This window comes from Macaca mulatta, chromosome 11 (genome assembly GCF_049350105.2).
Source record: "Macaca mulatta isolate MMU2019108-1 chromosome 11, T2T-MMU8v2.0, whole genome shotgun sequence".
Lineage (NCBI taxonomy): Eukaryota > Metazoa > Chordata > Mammalia > Primates > Cercopithecidae > Macaca > Macaca mulatta.
In genome coordinates, this window is record NC_133416.1 from 134,588,893 (window position 1) to 134,611,126 (window position 22,234).

Consider the following 22,234-nt stretch of genomic DNA (forward strand, 5'->3'; position numbering starts at 1 on the left):
TGTTTTTCAGGAGATAATTTTATTCTTTTCCTTCTCAGCATCTTGCTTCACCTTCTGTATCTCCTACCTTGGCTCACCCACTCTGTGGTCCATGTTTCAGGGCCCCACATCTGACCAGTTGCCAACTCATCTTCACTTGGGAATTGGCTGTGAAGAGACAGGCAAGTCTCTTCATCAAGCAGGAGGAAAACATACATGGTGAAGGAAATATGAAATGACCTCATTTCTAGTTTAAGCCACTAGATCTCCTTTGGATGACAAGAGTCTCCCTCTCATCAGCTCATTAAGGAATCTACCATACAACTTCAGTCTTCAGTATTGCCAAAGACTAATGACCCATGATCCAAGAGTTAATGACTATAAATGCATCACTGAAGTCTGTAGAAAAAGGTCCTGATGCCTCCTGCCCTAATAATTTGTATGTGTTTAATTTTCTCTATTTGCAAGATAGAAAACAAAAACTGGTCTGGTTACAACTAACCATGGATTTGCACCAATTATTAGAAAGGGATTTTTCTATCATCAGTGTTCATGCTCATTCCTCAAATATTTATGTTTCAGTCTTGGGGTAATTTATTTCTATTTACTTTAAATTTCCTTATGAAATATTTTCAATTATATCACAGGTTGTTATAGTTGGTGTTAAATTATGTAGAGGTATTACATTGCTACTTAATGCCTGCATTTGATGTGGTTATTAAAATGGTGACACTATAGATCACCATAGCAACACAAACAAAAATTCATAGCCTGTTTCAAACACGAGAGGCTGAAAATATTTCACAGTTATTGAAAGCTAAGTATGAAACAATTCAAACATTTAGCTGCTGAGTAATTGGGATCTAGAAATACGTCAACCTAGATACTGAATTGTTAGAAGAGTCAATATTGAATAATAGCACAGGTCATTTACTTTTAATTGTCTAGCCGTCTGAATGCTTGAGCACATGAACAGCGACTTCACCCATGTGGCTTATTTATGTATGTTTCATAAACAGGCTACCTTCTGAGAGTTAATTGTGTAAACAGGAAAAGTCATTACCTAATAAACTGATGTTCACTTTTACTGATACATTTCCATAAGCATTGCCCAGGGCAGTGTTATGTTTGTCTCTATGGTAACCAATGCTATAAAGAGATAAAAAAATCAAAAGAGGGACTATCAGCAGTATCATACATAAAATATATGCCTAGAATTATATGAGATACCAGAAGATTATGCATTTTTGGGGGGTTCTTATTTGACAGGACACATAAATCACTTGTTGCTTTACTCATTCATAAACTAGAGCTAAACATGTAAGATAGCACCTGTGTTCTCCTGCAAATATGTGTAAGCCTGATTGATGACTATGTGCTTCAAGAAGCTTCTTTGTACCATGTCTCCCTGAATAGGATGGGTACCCTCTCTGATCAGCATGTTAAGGACTCTACCCTAACAAAAGGTATGAAAAAAGTTGGTTGGATTGGCTACATGCATAGCTTGGTATCAGTTCTCTTCATGCACCTGCTAATACTCATGGTTCCTGACAACAACTTGATATGCTTGCTCTTTGGAAGAGGGGATTAACTTTGACCCTTCTTCCACAGCTGTTCCAGTTCTGCTCCCAACTTTTTGAAAAATTATCTTCTGCAAATATGCCTCTTGTCATTACCATTTTAGCTTCTCTCCCCTGATTCTCTTCTGAGAAAGTACAAAGAAGAACATCTGTTGAGGCAGGAACACTCAGGAATGTGAGAAAACATTGGAAACTTGGCAAGGCATGCAGGAATGTTGAGTTGGGGTAGGAGGAAGATTGGAAACACGCATATAGTGAAATATATATACATATATGATCCATGTATAGATAGATGGATGTAATTGCACTGTTATAAGAAGATTGTTAAGTGGTTTCACCTGCAGGAGTAAGGCATTTCCAACTAGAACAGAGTACCTCATTGCCTCTGTCGCAGAGATCCTCTGAGGAGGCATGATAGATATTTGGGCTGACATGACTCTACTGTCTGGGACTGATCATTCACTTTAGTGTATTCAAAATCCCCTATCCCTATTCATGAAGTGCCAAAAGTGCTCTTGGTTTAGTGTAAAAATCACAAACTTTCCCAAGGACTTCCATATCTTTCTGGAAGTTGAAATACTACCACGGGGATGAAAACCAATAAAGGCAATTTAATAATTTACTTTAAACATGTCCTAAGAATCCAATATATAACTAACTTTTGGAGTGAAACATACATTTATCGAAACTTATGTTTATCTGAGTATTTGAAAATCATCTTGCTATAATTCATCTCCACATAATCCCTATTTACCTAACCTATGGAGAAGATGTGGTTAAAAAGATACATTTGTCAAGCCCTTGGGTGATCAAGACTTATCCTGCTTAGATTGAGGTCTGGTAGTCAGTCAAGGTCATGGTCAGTGTGTATGTCTCCTGCTTCTAGCCATCACTCATCTCTGCATGGAAAACTTGTTGGGAATGTATTGGTCACATGGCTCACCTGTGTCCTCAGCTCCAAGAAAAAGGAGATGTATCACAAAATAGTCTTTGTCAAATTGAACATGTGTTTTCATTTTTTTGACTACAGTCAAGGCAGAAAGTGTTGGCAATAGAAGGCTTACACACAGGCAGGCGCGCGCGCACACACACACACACACACACAAACACACACAAACACATAAAACATGCTGCCTTCCTGAAAGCACATTTGCATCATTTCTGGAGGAAGGTAGAGTAACACCAACCAGTTGCATCTACTTTGCTTCCAGTTGCTTCCCTTAAGATCAGCTCCACTGCAAACTAGGTTCCAGTCCTGGCTTTGCTACTTAACCTGCTGTGGAACCTTGGTCAGCCTCTCTAAACCTTAGTTTTTATAATCTGTGAATTGGGAATTAAAAATTTCTATAAAATAGGCTTCATTCTAGGAAGAAAGTGATGAAATTAATGCAAAATTCTTATCATAATAAAGTTTCAGTAATTGCTATTATCACTAATATTGTTATTTGAGGGGAATTAAAAGAAACTGAACTGTTTTAACTGAAGTGTAACATTCATATATTAACATGCCCAAATCTTGAGACTATACCTAGATGAAGATTTGCATAATGCTATGCATCTATGTAACCCCTTCCAAAATACTTAATTATTCAGATTATAGAATATGAACAGAATATCAGAATGTTTCCCCATGCCTTCCCCATGAATTCCCAACTGCTACTTCTCCCTTCAGAGAAGGGGCGAGGATAATTAATCTCCAATAGTTTTAGGTATTTTTGGAATTCATATGGAGGGAATAATTCACTATAGATTATTTTGTGTTTGGCTTCTCCTGCTCTTTTTCAAATGTTTGGGAGATTTATGCATATTGCTCTTTGTAGAAATACTTCATTTCTACTGCTATATTCAGTTTTTGCTATATTGCAATATTCAATGGTATGAACACTGTGATGTGTTAATTTGTTTTCTTATTTGTGGACACTTTTGTTGTTTCCAGATGTGGCTCTTATGAAGAAATCACTGTTTTTGTTTTTGTTTTTTTTTTTTTGGAGAACAAATTTATCTTGGGGGTATGCCTAGAAGGGGGACTTCTAAGTCAACAGATTGGTGTTGACTTAGATTTACTAGATGATATTGCCACAAGTTGTTGGACATCCAAGGTAATTATATCTCAATCCAACAGCAACTTTCCACCTTCTAATTTTGTTTCTGCCAAAGGTGTTTTTCTGGCTTTAAATGGAAGAAACCATGATATTTGGCCTAGTTTTATATTCTTAGCCATCAAAGAAGCCCATGGATACCTATGGTACTATAATAATCAATAAAAATACAAATCAATTCATCTATCCTCTTTCTTTTCTTTTATGGAAAATCCTGCTTATAATGTTTGAACAACTGATCCTCTTTATTTCTTTATTTCCAGCTCTTCTCATATTTTCACATCTCCTAACATCCACTTTACTTCAGTCACTTTGCTACAGAAAAGAAAACCTGTTGAAAGAAAAAAGAAATAATGAAAAAAAAAGGCAACCTATGAACTAGTCGTGCTGTGTTTCAGTCTCACCTTTCGAAGTCTCAATCAAATAACACCATTAAACTTTTCGTGTTCACTATTGTGATTGCTTTCACACCCCCTCCCGGAAGGCTGCAGTTTCAGGAAGTGTAATCCCTGCCTTGCAGCCTCCACACCCACCTACGTTAGCCTTCTCCTGTAACAAAGCAAAACAAGTTCTGACAGCTTGGCCTGTATCCCAGTGGCTGAACCAGGGCTCTCAATTGGTTCTGAAACATTCAAATTAGGAACTGCTGTGTCTTTGCTCTGGCGATCAATCAAAGCACTTTCACAGAAGTGTAAAAATGAACCTCAGAATGGATAAACTCTAACAGGAAGTCATCACCTTATCTTCTAGCAGCTCAAATTGTTTTGCTTCTAAACCTCTGGACAAGAAAAACTATACTCTGGTTTAACAGAAGCATGAAAGATGCCAACACATGTGCAAAAGTTTGAACTGATGGAGGGAGAGAAAGAGAGGAGAGAGAGAGAGAGAGAGAGAGATGGATTCCCTGCAAGGGGTGTTAAAAATGTGTGGGGTTGGACACTGGAGTCTGGAAGACCTGTTGCTATTTTTATTCCCTACGCAAGTGGCAGCAGGTGAACTATAGGATGCTATCTCTTGTGCCGAGCTGAGGGGTTGCAAAATTAAGAATCAGCGCCAGGCAGCCCATAGCAGAATTACAGATGGGGTTTTGGTGCTTCTCACAACATGGTAACTATGTAGATGGTTCCTGAAGATAGGATAGAAACTGGTCTGATCATTAGTCATTGGTTTTCTGAGCACCATACCCTAAGGGGAGATCATTAACAGCAGCACAGAGATTTGGGGGCAGTTTTGTATTTTGCTTTTCTTAAACTTCAGTAACTATTAGGTAGGAGATTTCAAATCCTGAGAAAAACCTTGAAAATGAAATAAAACACCCACATATTTCTCAATTTGAGAAGGATTTGGGAGTCAAACATGAGCTACTGGAGGAGGAAGAGCAGAAGCTGCTTTTATTTTACCCAACGGTGCTTTTGTGACCTGCAGGATGTCTGTCATCTCATTCCACCCACAATGACACTGAGTCAGTGTAATGGCTGAGAACGCTCTGGTTAGACAGGCATCAAGCATGTGCTGCAGCTGTACATGGACAGGCAGATCAGGGCACGCAGGGATGAGCCCAGGTGACAGAAATAGGAAAATTCTCTGAAGACAGCACCGCCTCATGGAGGACAGCACCCGTGTTTAACTTCTATGGAGGCTACCCACTCCACATTACCTTCTTTTGAAGGGCCTGTTTCCCTTGTCCCCGTAACTGCTGTGGTATTTACGACGAAGTTTCAAAACTTCTTAAAACTCCCCAACTTTGGTGCCAACTTGGACAACGTTCTTTTATGCACTCCTTTTTAGTTATCCCCACCTGCCCAGCTCCCTTATTAGGTCGAGACATTTTAATTAAATTATCTGCTTCCCTGACTATTCCTGGGCTACAGCCAAACCTCACTGCCACCCTTTTCCCCAGTTCAAAGCCTCCTTCACATCCTCCCTTTGTGTCTCCCTACCTTAATCCACAAGTATGGGAAACCTCTACTCCCTCCTTGGCAACTGATCATGCACCCCTTATCATCCCACTAAAACCTAATCACCCTTACCCCACTCAGTGCCAGTATTCCATCTCACAGCAGGCTTTAAAAAGGTTAAAGCCTGTTATTACCCGCCTGTTACAACATGGCCTCTTAAAGCCTACAAACTCTCCTTACAACTCTCCTATCCTACCTGTCCAAAACCAGACAAGTCTTACAGGCTGGTCCAGGACCTGTGCCTTATCAACCAAATTGTCCTGCCTATCCACTCTGTGGTGCCAAACCCGTATACTGTCCTATTCTCAATACCTCCCTCCACAACCCATTATTCTGTTCTGGATCTCAAACATGCTTCCTTTACTATTCCTTTGCATCCTTCATCCCAGCCTCTCTTCACTTTCACTTGGACTGATGCTGACACTCATCAGTCTCAGCAACTTACCTGGGCTGTACTGCCGCAAGGCTTCAGGGACAGCCCTCATTACTTCAGTCAAGCCCTTTCTCATGATTTACTTTCTTTCCATGCATCTGCTTCTCATCTTATTCAATATTTTCATGACCTTCTACTTTATAGCCCCTCCTACATATCTTCCCAACAGGACACCCTCCTGCTCCTCCAACATCTATTCTAAAAGGGATATCATGTAGCCCCCTCCAAAGCCCAAATTTCTTCCTCATCCGTTACCTATCTTGGCATAATTCTTCATAAAAACACACATGCTCTCCCTGTTGATTGTGTCCGGCTAATCTCCCAAACCCCAACCCCTTCTACAAAGCAACAACTCCTTTCCTTTCTAGGCATGTTTAGGTACTTTTGCCTTTGGATACCTGGTTTTGCCATCCTGACTAAACCATTATATAAACCCACAAAAGAAAACCTAGCTGACCCCATAGATCCTAAATCCTTTCCCCACTCCTCTTCTCATTCCTTAAAAACAGCACTAGAAGCTACTCCCACACTAGCCTTCCCTAACTCATCCCAACCCTTTTTCATTACACACAGCTGAAGTACAGGGCTGGGTGGTCAGAATTCTTACACAAGAGGCAGGACCACGCCCTGTAGCCTTTGTGTCCAAACAACTTGACCTTACTGTTTCAGGCTGGCCCCTGCATTATTCCTGATACCACACCTGACCCCCATGACTGTATGTCTCTGATCCACCTGACATTCACTCCATTTCCCCATATTTCCTTCTTTCCTGTTCCTCACCCTGATCACACTTGGTTTATTGATGGCAGTTCCACCAGGCCTAATCGCCACACAACAGCAAAGGCAGGCTATGCTATAGTATCTTCCACAACTATCATTGAGGCTACTGCTCTGCCCCCCTCCACTACCTCTCAGCAAGCCGAACTCATTGCCTTAACTCGAGCCCTCACTCTTGCAAAAGGACTGCGTGTCAATAATTATACTGACTTTGAATATGCCTTGCATATCCTGCACCACCATGCTGTTATATGGGCTGAAAGAGGTTTCTTTACTACACAAGGGTCCTCCATCATTAATGCCTCTTTAATAAAAACCCTTCTCAAGCCTGCTTTACTTCCAAAGGAAACTGGAGTCCTTCACTGCAAAGGCCATCAAAGGGCCTCAGACCCCATTGCTCAAGGCAACAATTATGCTGATAAGACAGCTAAAGAAGCAGCCAGTATTCCTACTTCTGTCCCTCATGGCCAGTTTTTTGCCTTCTCATCAGTCACTCCTACTTACTCTCCCACTGAAAATTCCTCCTTCCAGCCTCACAGGCTCATTCCATTCTATCAACCTTTCATAACCTCTTCCATATGGGTAACAAGCCACTAGTATGCCACTAAGAACCTCTCATTTCCTTTAAGATGTTTGCCCTGCATTTCACTCCATCCTTGGCTACCTTCCCCTTGGTCCTCAGACTCTCCTCCCAGCCCCCTTTCTTGTTTACTTATACCCAACCCCATGAATAGCAATGAAAGGTTGCTTGTAGACGCTATGCGCTTTCTCATACACCATAAAAATCAATGCCCCACCCCCCACCCAGTTGCCCCATCAATCCCCGTTACAGCTTCTAATGGCTGCTGCCCTTACTAAATCCCTAAGAGTCTGGGTGCAAGACACCTCTTTTGCTGCTCCTGGCCATCTTTTCACTTTACATTTCCAGTTTTGCCTTACAAAAGTCTCCCCTTCCTCTGTGGCTCCTCCACCTACACGTGTCTACCTATCAATTGGACAGGCACATGTACACTAGTTTTCCTCACCCCACAAAATCAATTTGCAAATAGGACCAAACAGCTTCCTGTTCCCCTCATGACACCAACACTTTACTACTATTTTGTTTTGTTTTTCTCATTATTAATAGAAGAAGACAGGAATAGGCCTCGACTTACTGCTGAAAAAGGAGGACTCTATATTTTTAAATGAAGAGTGTTGTTTTTAGCTAAACCAATCTGGCCTGGTATATGACAACATAAAAAAAAAAAACAAAAAACTCAAGGATAGAGGCCCAAAAGTCACCCACCAAGCAAATAATTATGCTGAACCCCTTTTGGCACTCTCTAATTGGATGTTCTGGGTCCTCCCAATTCTTAGTCCTTTAATATCTGTTTTTTTCCTTCTCTTATTCAGGCCTTGTGTCTTCTGTTTGGTTTCTCAATCATACAAAACCTCATTCAGACCGTCACCAATCATTCTATATGATAAATGCTACTTTTAACAACCCCACAGTACCATCCTCTGCCCCAGGATCTCCCCACAGCCTAAATTCCTAATCCTTTTAACTCACTATCAAATTTTCTTTAAGGTGTCTGTGCAGTCACTGGTCACGCTTGAAGCAGTCCCGAGAAACATCGCCCCTACCCCAATAATCCCCAGTAAAACTTATATTTTCTTTATCTTTTCTTATAACTTCATATTTTATAAGTAAAAAGACAGGAACGTCAGGCCTCTGAGCCGAAGCTCAGCCCTTGTAACCCCTGTGACCTGCACATATACGTCCAGACGGCCTGCAGGAGCCAAGAAGTCTGGGGCAGCCCAAAACTGCAAAAAAGAGGAAACAGCCAGCTGCTGTCTTAACTGATTGACCAACCTTATGACATTCCATTATGGCTTGTTCCTGCCCTGCCCCAACTGATCGATCGACCTCGTGACATTCTTCTCCTGGACAAAGAGTCTTATGATATCCCCATCATGCACCTTGTGACCCCCTCCTCTGCTGATAATAGATAACCACCTCTAACTGTAACTTTCCACAGCTTACCCCGGTCCTATAAAACTGCCCCTCTCCTATCTCCCTTTGCTGACTCTCTTTTCAGACTCAACGGACTTGCACCCAAGTGAAATAAATAGCCTTGTTGCTCACGCAAAGTCTGCTGGTGGACTCTCTTAACACGGACTCATGTGACACAATTAATTTAAATTTTCACAGAGGAGATTAACCAGTTTGCACAGAGAGAAAGAGGCCAGAGACTGATGTAAGAAATTCTTACCCTTCTGTCTGCATGCCGGGTTTCTGGGTTCTCTCTCCCTGAGCAGCTCTGGTGACCCTGCCTGACTGTTTGCAAACAAACACATTGCCATGAATCAAGAATATTCACAAACACTTTACAAATTTTGAAGAAATTAGGCAGAGAGAGAGAAATATGACTCAAATTCTATTTGTGAGAATACACTCTACACACTTGAAGTATCAGGAAGCCTACAGGCCAAAGTTTGTTTAAAGATAAAAAGCTGGTGTGCTCCATTAATTCCTATAGCCCAACAAAGGTAGCTTTAGGAATTCCAGATAAATGGAACGAATGATGACTTGCTAGAAATGCATAGGAGACAAAATAACTATTCACAGAACCAAATAAAAGCCTTCTCCTAGCATGGGTTTATATGGAGAGACACACAAAGCCAAAGGAGACTAAACAGGAAACCAATGAAAACTAGAAGCAAAAACAAATAAACAAAACAAAACAAAAACCCCTAAATTTTCATACTCAACTTACCCTGGAAAGTGCAGTGTTACCTAGGGCCCCCAAAAACCCACATAATGACTATTCCTGATATACAATTCAATATCCTTAAGTTCACCAGTATCATTAGACATTCTGTGCAATCAAGAAATCCACTTTAGGTACATGACCAACAAGTACTCCGGCACTGTTCACGGAAAATGGTAAACACAGAGGGAAGCAATGCAAGCATGTGTGTGGAAATTGGTTTTACGCTAAATTCAGCCTCATGCTTAACCGTAGTGAAAAAAGAATTGCGAAACTGCCGATGCATTTTTACAATACTTCTTACCTTAATCAACACTAAGAGTTTTAACTATGAAAATGTTCATTAGCGAAATGTTTCCAATTCTTTATCAGGTTTTGAGGAATATTTTATTATTTAAACTTTTTCCACTCCTTTCTCCCCTACTTAATGATTCCTTACTACATTGATTCATAAATAATGTTTTCAAATCTGTAATTTGAACTAACTTTTATACAACTTCTGAATTAGACAAAATTATTCTTTTTTCCACTAATAACATAAGCCTTTCTGGCACATTTTGTATACAGAATTACGTGCTAAGTAGAATTTTATTTTTAGTAACTTAAAACTTTAGGGAAACCCTAAAAAGCAAACTCTGAACTATTAGATATGGGCATTTATAGGGAAGAATAATTCCACAATTTTAGAAACACGTTTCTCCATATTACAACCCGTTTTTAATTGGAAATGACCCATAGATCAAATGAGCATTAAAAATAGCTTTTAAGATTTTAATTTACACAAAACGTTTGCTTAAAATAACTATCCTCTTTACTGTACTCAATTTTTTACTTTTAACAAGGGAGACATCAATCAACATTTGCCAAATGAACCTTGGTTTGGTCCGGAAAGGGGGGACAACTCAAAGAGAGGAGGGGGCTTGGGGCTTTCAGAGCATGGGTGGGAGACAAATGGTTGCATTCCTTTGACTTTCTGATTAGCCTTTCCAAAGGAAGCAATCGTATATGCATTTATCTCAGTGAGACTTTGAATAGAATGGGAGGCACACTCGCCCCTAGCAGCTCCCAGCCTGAACTAACGTTTTAAAATATCTAGCAAAGACAAACATAAAATTCAGACAAAATGCATGCTGACAATTCTGAGGGCATTTCTCTTTTTATTCCACCAATAATTGTAAAGCCAACTTGTTTAGTAAAGTTATACTTACGTGAACTTGAAAATTGCTCAGACTTATTTTATTTAATTTATGAGCATTCTTTTACTTATAACCAATTTGGAAGACACAATATATAACAATAAATACATATACAAATAACCACATCTAGACACACATAAACGAAGAGCCAATAGCTTGGAACCTTGGCCATGAGATAACAATACAAGCTTGCCGGTTTTACTTTGCCCCAGTAGATAATCCAAGGAAGGCTGTCAACCAAAAGTTTGGGTACATCAGTCTCCAAGACAGTTTGATTTTTAAAGGCTAAACCTCCCCAGACTCCAAGGAGCACTGGGGCCAAACAGTACCAAAGGAGAGTGTCACTGCTTAGAACCAGGCTCCCTGCTTAGAACAGCAGCACAAAAGCCTGAATATATGCAATTCCATCCCACTTTCCAATTAGACAGTAAACTTCAGATTCTAAGCAATTTTGGGGCCAAACAGCATTGCAACTGTGAGAGAAAATTCCAAGGAGGGCTTATTACTAGACCTCAGAACCTCTGCCAGGAACATCCTCTTTGGAGAGTTTGAGGTCCAAAGGATCCCCCGGAGCATCCACTTGTGGGGTCTAATCTTAGAGCTCCAGATGTGTCTGGCCTTAGGTAGGCACTGGTGCCACTTTGCATGTGTTCCCTCCAGAGCCTCCTGTGAGCTTTCCTTTGGTACCTGGGTGTAATCCCCAACTTTGAGCATCCTTATAATTTGATAAGGCCATGCTTTTCCATGCTTCTTGTTCCATGAACTTTAATGATAGGAACTGGAGGCTGGGTGGGTTTCCTTCACCCTTAGCCAGTTGAATAGGGGAAGGGAAGAATTTAGCATAGGAAAAGAAGGTTTCAGTCACCTGAAACATGTGCGAGTTTGCTCTGAGCTGTGCCACATATAGGGATCAGGGACCACACACCGAAAACATATAAAACAGATCCTTCCCCTTCGGGGCAGGCCGATTATTCCTATTCATTCTTAGGCCTTCAGGCAATACCAGGGAGTGACCCCAGTCAATTGCCCTCAATTTCCAAGGAGCTACTAGGAAACAGCCATTGAAAGACTGAAAAAGAAAGAGGAAAACAATGAAAGAGATCCACATTCCTTAAGTGAACCGGGTGGTGGCGGTCAGGCTTCTCCACATGGAAACCCCTTAGTTTCACTGACCATGGCCGGAAACCTGAAGTCACTTCCATGTTTAGATGCTGCCCACCAAGGGCTCCAGGTTGGAAAGGAAAGGAGGGAGAAAGAGATTCCCCTTTATGGAGTAGAAAAGAAAAGGAGAAAGGAGAAAAATAAATCCCAAATTTGGGGCTTACCTCTTCCTCCTTCCTGGGTCACCAAAATATGTTAATGATGGAGGGTGTCCAGGTTCTCGGGGGTATTTAAACTCCCAAAAATTCTATAACAGGGCCTTTGAGCCCCTCTGATCAGGCTCACTCCCACACTGTGGACTGTACTTTCACTTTCAATAAAACCCTTCGTTCCTTCCTTGCTTTGTTTGTGCGTTTTGTCCAATTCTTTGTTCCATTGGTTGCTTTGGGTACGCCCTATGTAAATGGGGAGGATGAAGTAAAGTTACAAAGTCATTTACAGCATACGCCCTATGGAGAGGATATTTCCTGTTATAGCTGAAGTGTGAATCAGCCTTATGTTCCCTGCCTCCAGACCCTATTTTCCTGCCTCAAAACCAGCTTTGAAAAACCCTCAGTCTACCAGCCTTTGATGAGATTGATTTAAGTAATAACTCTCTCCCATGTGGCGTGGCTGGCCTCATGTCAATTACATTTTCTTTGCTGCAATGCCACGCTCTCTGTGAATTGATTTTGTTTGTGCAGCAGGCAGGAAGAACAGTCCGGTGGTTACATCAGCCTTTCCACAAACAGATAAACAAGCCAACAGGCCAAGACATCCAGTATTTATCACTTTTTTTTCCTCTTAATATGTGGAGTTGAAAATTTATATACCATTTATAAACATTACAAAATCTTTCAAATGTTATTTTAAGAGCACCCTTATATTTTCTGCACCTCTTCTACCCTTACAATGTTGTAAACAATGGGTGGGCAATAAAACAGGTTTCTGAGCCAAGCTAGTGTTCTCCTTCAAGAAGGCATCATTGTTTCTGTGAATGCTTCAATGTTTTATTTTCATCACAGAGAAAACAAAGCAGAGTAAAATGAAACAAAAAGAATACAAACACACACGCACTGTGCAGCACTATTTACCTGCCCTGCATTCCTCCTACTTTTTCCCTCTAGAACATACATTTCTGCAGATTTCTATCTGCCTCTGCCTCACATTGGGAAAAATTTCATTGCATATAAACACAAGATAGCAAAAAATTACTTAGTGACTGCCTGCTTGCAGTAGACAACTGTGACTTGCTTGTTTTTGTTTTGTTTCTGTTTTCTCTCTTACCACAATTAATCCCCCTTTTGAAATTAGCACTTGATTTTTCTTTTTTTTTTTTTTTTAGATTCGCCTTCTCCCTTCTCACCACCATCCCTGCAGCTCCATGCATCTCCTTCATATGGGGCTGACTTCAACCTCCGGATGCAGGGCAGTCACCTAACCCAGGCCTGACCAATCAGGTCACACCTCTTAGAGAGTATTTAAAGGGCAGGCTTGAAGGCCACTGAGATCTCTTCCTGGGGCTTTGCTGAGAATACTGAGGGAAGTTGCCGTTTCTTCTGTTGGTTTTCTCTGCTGATAGATGAATAGCTTGGAGATGCAGGTGTTTATCTTGTTTTATTTGGGAAGCGTCTACCTGAACATTACAGAATAAAATAAATCCAGATATGAAAATCCCATTACCTGAAGACATTTTTGATAACCTGGTCCCCTCTTGTACCTTTCAGCTGCATAAGAGAAGACATTGCCTTATTTGTGTGTTCATGTATGTCTTTCTTTATAGGCTTAATCACAGTGGAGGTAGGTCTTGCTCACTTTCATCTGAGACCTGATGAGTATGTTGATCACACACTCTGCACCTCACTGTGCTCACCCCATTCTATCCATTCTGCCTCTGGGTTTTGAAAACATTGCTTCTTATTCTCAAGATACCTTCCCCCTTTGTCAGATTGGTAGCATCCCAGCTATTCAAATAAATGCTCCCTCTTCTACCGCTCTCCCTGGATGGGCCAATGGTCTGCCCTTTAGCATTCACAGCTTTGGTCTACTGCACTGGACTATGAGTGACCCGGGGTGGAGACTGCGTCTGAGTCATCTTTATTTGCAGTACCCACCACAAAATGTTCATGCTGAACAAGCAGAGGAGGCGCCACATCCTGTTCTTTACAGATTTTGATTACTGTCAGGTGCCTGGCTGGTTGGAAAAAAAATCTTCCACTTTCCTGGCTTTCTGAGTGTCTTTCTTTTCTGGATCTTCATCAGGAGATGGGCTGAGCCACACCAAGCTCATGCAGTCCTGTTGCTTCAGGGGATGTTCAATATCCAGGTAGCCGCAAAAACAGAAGGTAGATAGTTATGAATCTACCTTTTAGTCTCTTTCTGCCTTAACATACCGTAATTTTGAAGAGGCTTTCTTTGCTTTTTACTTGAATGTGCTTGTGTCTGAGGGAAATACTGAGATACAGACATCCAGCAGAAAATGTTTCCTGGCATTGGAATCCGGCACACATCCACCTCTTCTGTGTTTACGCCAATGCTGCTGTTAGTGAAGGAACAGGCAGAGACCCTGAGACAGCCTGGGAGTCACCTACAGGAAGAGACAGGGCTCCTCCTGAAGAGGAAGTCACCGGGGTCTGGCAAGCAGGTCAGCTCACTTTATTACCACCCGGGGCCCAGGTCTCTTTCTATCCTTCGTGGAGTGGTTCCCAGCTCTAATAATGAAAACACTTAAGGAGCTTTCCAAAACAAGGATTCCTGAGTCCTATCCCAGATTTAGAAGTCTGGAGATCTAGCAGTAGTCACCTGGGGAATTCTTGTTTTTTGTTGTTGTTGTTGTTGTTGTTGTTGTTTTTACAAAGCTCTTCAAGTTTGACAACCACTACCTTAAAACACACACTTCTACCATTTCAGTCAATTAAAGATGCAATATTAACATATTCTCTGTACCTCCCAGAAAACCAGAGCACAAAGGCCTTTAATTTCCCAGGATTGGCCCATGTTACAGAAAGGAATCCTAACAGATTTGAACATCTTCTGTTGCACCACAGTAGGGTGCTTGGAAAATATGTTGTTTTCTGTCTCCCTCCAGGCATACACCTAAGAGAGCACTTCACAAAATTATTGACTGAGAAGTGGCCATGTGTCTTGTTTTGGCCAATTAAATGTGAGCAGAAATCATGTGGGTCACTTCCAGGTGTAAGATGTAAGAGGCTTGCATCCTTCATCTTGCTCGTTTGTCTCTCTCTGCCATGACAGCTGACCATCTTCCAGAAAGGCAATGCCTAGCAAGTCTGGCTCAGAGGTCAGGACAAGCAATGTCACGGTGGAGCAGCCTTCTGAGGTGAACGAGTAGCCTGAAAATCCTAAGTAATCTCCAAAAACCTTCTAGAATTTATGCGTGAATTTAGCATGGTCTCAGAATACAAGGTTAACACTCCAAAATCTACCATATTTCTATATCTTACCAGTGTACAATTAGAAACCCAAATTAAAACACACACACACACACACCCCAATGCTATGTAGAATAGCTCCCCTAAAGTGAAATACATTGATATAGATTTAACAAGACATGTAAAGTTTGGTATGTTGGAAATGACAAATGCTGATAACAGAATCAGTGAATACCTACATAAAATGAGAACGAATTCATGTCAACATAGTAAAGATGTTACTTTTCCCCAAATGGATCTTTAAATTTAATGCAATACTAGTTAAAATCTCACCAGGATTTTTATAGTTATAGATATGCTAATTCTATAATATATATGGAAAAGAAAATAAATTAGAAGACCAAAACAATGTTGAAAATCAAAAATATAGTTGGAAGAAACAGTACCCAATTTTAAGACTTACTATTAATTGATAGTAATCAACACATTGCTGCAGTAAGGAAAAGATGGCTACTCCCAGGACCTAGACTGTGATCTTTAAATGCTATTAACCAGTAAAGAGAACCAGAGCCCCAAAAGGAAATGGCTGATTCCAAATATTGGTCGGAAAAGGCACAAAATGGACCTATGTATCTTGTTATAATTGAAAGCAAGGACACCGTCAACTATTAATGCAATTTAGTCAAAAAAAGATACAGGGACCTGACCAAAGGCCATCCCTCTGGATAAATAAGTGACAATCTGAGGATAAAAAAAAAAAAAGATATCGGCAATACTTTGTAACACACAAAACAGCCAAAACGAGTAACGTTTTGAGCTTACTAGGCTACCATGTTACCATTTTGACTTTCAGAACTGTAATATTGGCCAGGCATGGTGGCTCACACCTGTAATTCCAGCACTTTGAGAGGCCAAGGCAGGCAGATCACTTGAGGTCAGGAGTTCAAGACCAGCTTGGCCAACATGGTGAAAACCCGTCTCTACAAAAATACAAAAATTAGCCAGGCATGATGGCAGGTGTCTGTAATCCCAGCTACTCAGGAGGCTGAGGTGAGAGAATTGCTTAAACCTGGGAGGCGGAGGTTGCAGTGAAGCGAAATCATCCCATTGCACTCCAGTCTGGGTAACGGAGTGAGACTCCATATCAAGAAAAAAAAAAAAAGAAAGAACTGTAATATAATAAATTTATATTGTTTTTAGCCACTACATTTGTCACCACTTACTAGGGTAACGTTAAGAAATTTTTCTATTTTCTGTAGAGGCCCTGGAGCTCCTTAGCTTTGGGATAAGCCAGTACTTTCCCCAACTGTGGGGTCAGCACGTGGAAGTGAGAAAAAGGAAGGACCATCATGGTCTGCAGTGGTCAGGGAAGGCTGCCTGGAGGAGGAGAAAGTGGAGGAAGCAGCGAGCCTGGAGGGATGGGGTCAATACCTTAAAGCATCTGTCAGCCATGGGGATCAGATTTTTTAAGCAGTCACAACACTAGACTTTTAATTCAGAAAGTTCTGTAAGCAATTAAAAGCCGCTGTTGTTTTAAACTATTCTTGTGTCACCTGCTGGCAATGAGGAAAATGATAAATCACCTCAACAAAATGCCTCAGTGAGTTGGTACACATTTTTGCATTTTATTTGCACATATTCTAAGCTACAACCATGTCAAAGCTTCCCATTATCTTTTGTGTTTTGTTTGTTTTGTTTTTTGAGACGGAGTCTCCCTCTGGTGCCCAGGCTGGAGTGCAGCTGTGTGATCTAGGCTCACTGCAACCTCCCTCTCCCTAGCACAAGTGATCCACTCACCTCAGCCTCCTGAAGAGCTGGGACTACAGGCACCCACCACCACACCTGGATAATTTTATTTGTTGTTTGTTTGGTTTGAGACAGGATCTCACTCTGTCATCTAGGCAGGAGTGCAGTGGCACAATCTCAGCTCACTGCAACCTCCGCCTCCTGCATTCAAGCGATTCTCCTGCCTCATCCTCCCAGGTCGATGGGATTACAGGCGCCCACCATGCCTGGCTAATTTTTGTGTTTTTAGTAGAGATGGGGTTTCACCATGTTGGCCAGGCTGGCCTTGAACTCCTGACCTCAAGTGATCCTTCTGGCTCGGCCTCCCAAAGGGCTGGGATTACAGGTGTGAGCCACCATGCCAGGCAAATGTAATTACGTTTGACCTCACAAATTTACTTGCAAATATGTGGTGATCGTTAGACACTTGCTACATAGCGGGAGACACTCGGGAAAGCAGGTATGGTGCCTGCATTGACTGACGTTGAAACCTAAGCGAAGTGACAGGCAGCAAGGAGTTACCCATAATAAATGAGTGGTCTTGCAATAAGTCTGTTGTGAGATAATGTCAGTGGAGGTCCCTGTAGAATTATGCAGCCCAATGTGGGATGGGGTGGAAGAAGGAGGGGAGAGACAGCCAGAGATCGGGTTTGGCATCATCTCTCAGAGGCGGGGAGAGACCCAGTCCAGGCCCACATGCTCAGCCATCTCAGTTTATTGAAAAATGGGAAAAAAAATGTACAAACAATTGTGTTATACTTTAAATGCTTCCAGTAAAAAATTTTTATTTCTGATAGGTGCATGCAAGCATAACTGTCTTTCAAAATATTAACAAATACATTTTTCTGTGGCTGTGGGTCAGTTAAAAACCTGCATCTCATGTGTGTTCTTCCTACTTTCTCTCTGCCCCACTCCATAATTGGCTGTAGATCTTAAATGGCATGACTGAGCCTCAGACTGGGTGATTTCGACAGTATAGATGCCAAGTTTTTTTAAATGAAATGAACTTGAGTACAGAAGGAGAAATTCCTTGTGAAACCAAAATGGTACTATCTTCTACCAAAGAATTAAGGCTGCAAAGATACAATGTTCCTCTGTACATCTGTTCATGATTGACTTATAGATTAGGAAATAGAGCCAGGTGAGGTGGCTCACACCTGTAATCCCAGGCAGATCACATGAGGTCAGGAGTTCGAGACCAGCCTGGCCAACATGGTGAAAACCTGTCTCTATTAAAAATAAAAAATTAGCTGGGTGTGGTGATGGTTGCCTGTAATCCCAGTTACTCGGGAGGCTGAGGTATGAGAATCGCTTGGCCCTGGGAGGCAGAGGTTGCACTGAGCCGAGATCATGCCACTGAACTCTAGCCAGAATGACAGAGTGAGACTCCGTCTCAAAAAAAAAGAAATAAAACAAAACAATAACAACAACAACAAACAAAAGATTAGGAAATAGAGCCTGAGTCTCTTTTTTATTAAAACCAGCAAGGTTGAATGGGAATAAATAATCATAATATTATCTCTTTGCTTTGCACCATTATCCAACTCGGTGGGCAGTTTCAGGAATGCCCCTGGAACCTATTAACAGTGAATTATTTATCTCAACAGCTGCTATGAAGTGTATTCCAGCTGTTGCTCCACGAAGGACATCTCGTAGATGTTGAATTTTGCTGAAGGCCCTCTTAAGAAACAAAATTCATCATCAAATGAAAGAGATTTTTTTCCCTCATTTTCAAATATAAAGACAGAGTCACACACAGAGCTCTTCCATAGGGAAAGCCAAAATTCCAATCTTAGCTACAAGTTTGCAAGATAGCACTCTTATTTGCCACTGTGTTCTGTGCAATATTTAGTCTAATGTGGAAACAGAAGTGGTAGATTCTGCCACCACAATGGCAGACACCCCGAGTTTCAATCATATGTTAGGATTCATCGCTTTAAACAGAAGAAATCTCAGGCAAGGTCCCTCCAGTACCAGTCCGCCTCCCTTTATTTCTAAAATGCAGTGTATGAACATGTACATTTTAATATTAACCAAAGGAAAACTTTACTAGAAAGTCAAAATAATGAAAACTTCAAAAGAAACGAATTTAGATACTTTGGATTTCTTTCTTTCTTTTTTTTTTTTTTTTTTTTTTTTTTTTTTTTTTTTTTTTTTTTAACACTTTCCACCTCAAAACATATCCATTCAGTGTGTCACTTCCTCAATACCCCTCTCTGCCATTCCAAAGATAAAAGCTCCATAATGGAAAAACTGACTTGAAATAATATGTTCAATAACTGTTAGTAGATTGACCAAATTCAGATGTCAGTTTCCATTTTAATGGGAGCTTTTTGGGAACATAAGGGGGACTGTGTTGGTGGAAATTTTAGGAACAGTCGCAAATATGGTAATGAGAAATATGGTCTGGATAGTGCTATATTTCCTGACAACTTCAGTTAAAAGCAACCATCTGAAGTTCTTCGTTTTAATACTTGTGTTCCATCTTTTTTTTGGCACCATCTCAGGAGATGAAAGTTGAAGTTGATATGCCCCTTCAGATGTCAAGATCTTTTTAACCAAACAAGGTTTTTCTAAGACATTCACGCCTTCCTCATCCTATGTTCAATTGGCGAGTAGCGGGAGAGGGAGAGAGGGAAGCACGTGAGATGACCATGCTTCTTAATTTCCATGGGCATTTTCTGCTCCGAGAACAAAGGCATATCTGCCTGAGAAGTTCAGAGTAACACTCAGCCTCCACCCCCATCCGTAGAAACGCGTGCACCCTCTTCCACATAGAGCCAAACATCAGCCAATGAGGATGTTTAAAAAGCTGAATCTCCCCAGCACTTTGGGAGGCCAAGGCGGGTGGATCACCTGAGGTCGGGAGTTCGAGACCAGCCTGACCACCATGGAGAAACCCCGTCTCTACTAAAAATACAAAATTAGCCGGGCATGATGGCACATGCCTGTAATCCCAGCTACTTGGGAGGCTGAGGCAGGAGAATGGTTTGAACCCGGGGGGCGGATGTTGCGGTGAGCTGAGATTGCGCCATTGCACTCCAGCCTGGGCAACAAGAGCAAAACTCTGTCTCAAAAAAAAAAAAAAAAAAAAAGGCTGACACTCTAGCGGAATACAGTGAAATTCCTAAATGCTGTGTTGATTAGCTCTGTGTGGGCAGGCATGGATCTTAAGTTGTCTTCCATAGAATTCTATTTAGGAATGTGGACCTGTAGACACATAAACACAGACAGAACTCTTCTCCAGATGAATAATACATGCACTTAAGACCCTGTATAAATACACAAGAATGGCAGTTACTTAAATTTCTGATATATTGAGGAAATAAAAAGTTAATACCAATTTGCATTACCAGAGCCTTGGCTGTTGCTAGTTCTGGGGGAAAAAAAGATAATAAGAGTGGAGCAATGAGATGATAAATTGCACTTTCAACCACTGCAAAGCATTGAATGCGACTTCTCCTGGCTGCTCTACAGTTACCTATTCACCTAGCAAATATGTATCCAGAATTTGCAAAGTACACTGTTAGCCCCATGCTTTAGATGAGTTGGATGCATTTGCATCAGATCAATAGGTTGATGAGGGACTCTCTGACTTTGCCCCGTGGTTCCTGTGATGAATGTCAGCCTTGTTTCCTGTAGCCAAGCCCCGTCCTCTGATCCTCTGACCATCTTTGAACAGGGGCTCTTTGCTTGCCCTTTCAGTTTCCCCAGGTCTAAGCTTCCTCTGAGCCCCTCGTTCTCTCCTCCCAAGTCTGAACCTCAGTCTGAACATCAAGGCTCTGATGCCATGCAGGGACAACATAGACACCCACTGGCTGGACACTGCTCCTCAACTCCTCCTGCTGGGACTCCCTTGGTTCCTGTCCTGTCCCCAGGGGTCTGGTCTCTGCGTCCTGTCTACCCAAATGCAGCTTCCTCACCACCAGCCAAGACAAGCAGAAAAGAAGAGATTAGGCAACTCTATTTTGTTTTCCAATCTGTGGTGAGCAGTCACTTGTTGCTACTTCATACTTAGCGTATGTCCTAGTTGGAATTCTCCCCAAAGCAGACACTGTCAGGGGTTAGTTGAGGTGAGAGTGGACCTAAGAATCACAAGTGAGAGAATGGGAGAGGTGAGATGGGGGAAAGAGAAAGTCAACAGGCATGTGTCAAAGCGTGTTTGTTCCTATGTCGCTGGGGCCCACATTCCACTGGGAACCTTCTAAGGAACGATGCATGGTGTGCCTCAGAAAAGACCCTCTGTGGGACAGGGACACTGGGCTGTCTGTCCAGGACTCCTCCCTCCCTTTGGCTGAGAGTTGCTTTTGGCAGCATTTCCAAGCTACCTCGCACCAGGCTGAGCATCTTCTGCAAGGCTGGAGAAAGCTTCCAGGCAAAGATGTAAAAGGATCCAGGAAGCTTCCAAGTGCAAAGAAACTGCCCTCCATGACTCTGGATGGATTCGAAACTCCACAGCTCTGGATGGATTTGAAAGTGGGCTCAGCAGCTGTGGGGCAGGGCACTGGCGATAACTGTGGCAGCACAAATTCCCATCTCACACCTGCCGTTGCCTCTACCAGAAATGTTCTTCCCTCACATCTGAAAGAGCCTCCCCTTTGACTGCAGGCCTCTGCTCAAATGTCCCCTCCCAGTGACATCTTCTCTAACCATCCTACTGAAAATAGTATGCCTTAAACCCCAGGAAAACGGCCCATCCTTTCTCCTCATCTTGTAAGTGATACACATGTGACAGATGTGTGTGTGTGTGATCTCTCCCTCTCCAGCAATGTTAGTTCCGAGAGGGCAGGGACCAAACACACAAAGATTCCTCTACTTGTAGGATTTCTATTCTGAGGACTGGTGAAAGGGAGAACAGAAACAAAGGAGAAGTGACTCAGGTGCCTTGTTATAAAGAGATGCGTACTGTGGAGCAAAGGAAAGAGCAGAATAAGGCGATCGAGAGTGCGTGCAGGCTGGGCAGGGCTGTGGCTTCAATTTTAAACCATGCAGTGAGGGTAAACCAGGGTACATGTGACTTTTTTTTTTGATGGAGTTTCACTCTTGTTACCCAGAGTGGAGTGCAGTAGTGCGATCTCAGCTCACTCAACCTCCGCCTCCCGGGGTCAAGCGATTCTCCTGCCTCAGCCTCTTGAGTAGCTGGAA

General features: G+C 41.8%; 1 long non-coding RNA gene across 1 annotated transcript in view; it reads right to left on the reverse strand.

Annotated features, from left to right (window-relative positions):
- LOC106992498 (uncharacterized) overlaps positions 1-12,260 on the reverse strand; it is a 45,985-nt gene extending 33,725 nt beyond the window's left edge. Inside the window, exon 1 of the long non-coding RNA XR_001438449.3 lies at positions 12,098-12,260. This is a non-coding gene — a long non-coding RNA (uncharacterized LOC106992498). The remainder of the gene's footprint in view (positions 1-12,097) is intronic.
- Between the last annotated feature and the right edge of the window lie 9,974 nt (positions 12,261-22,234).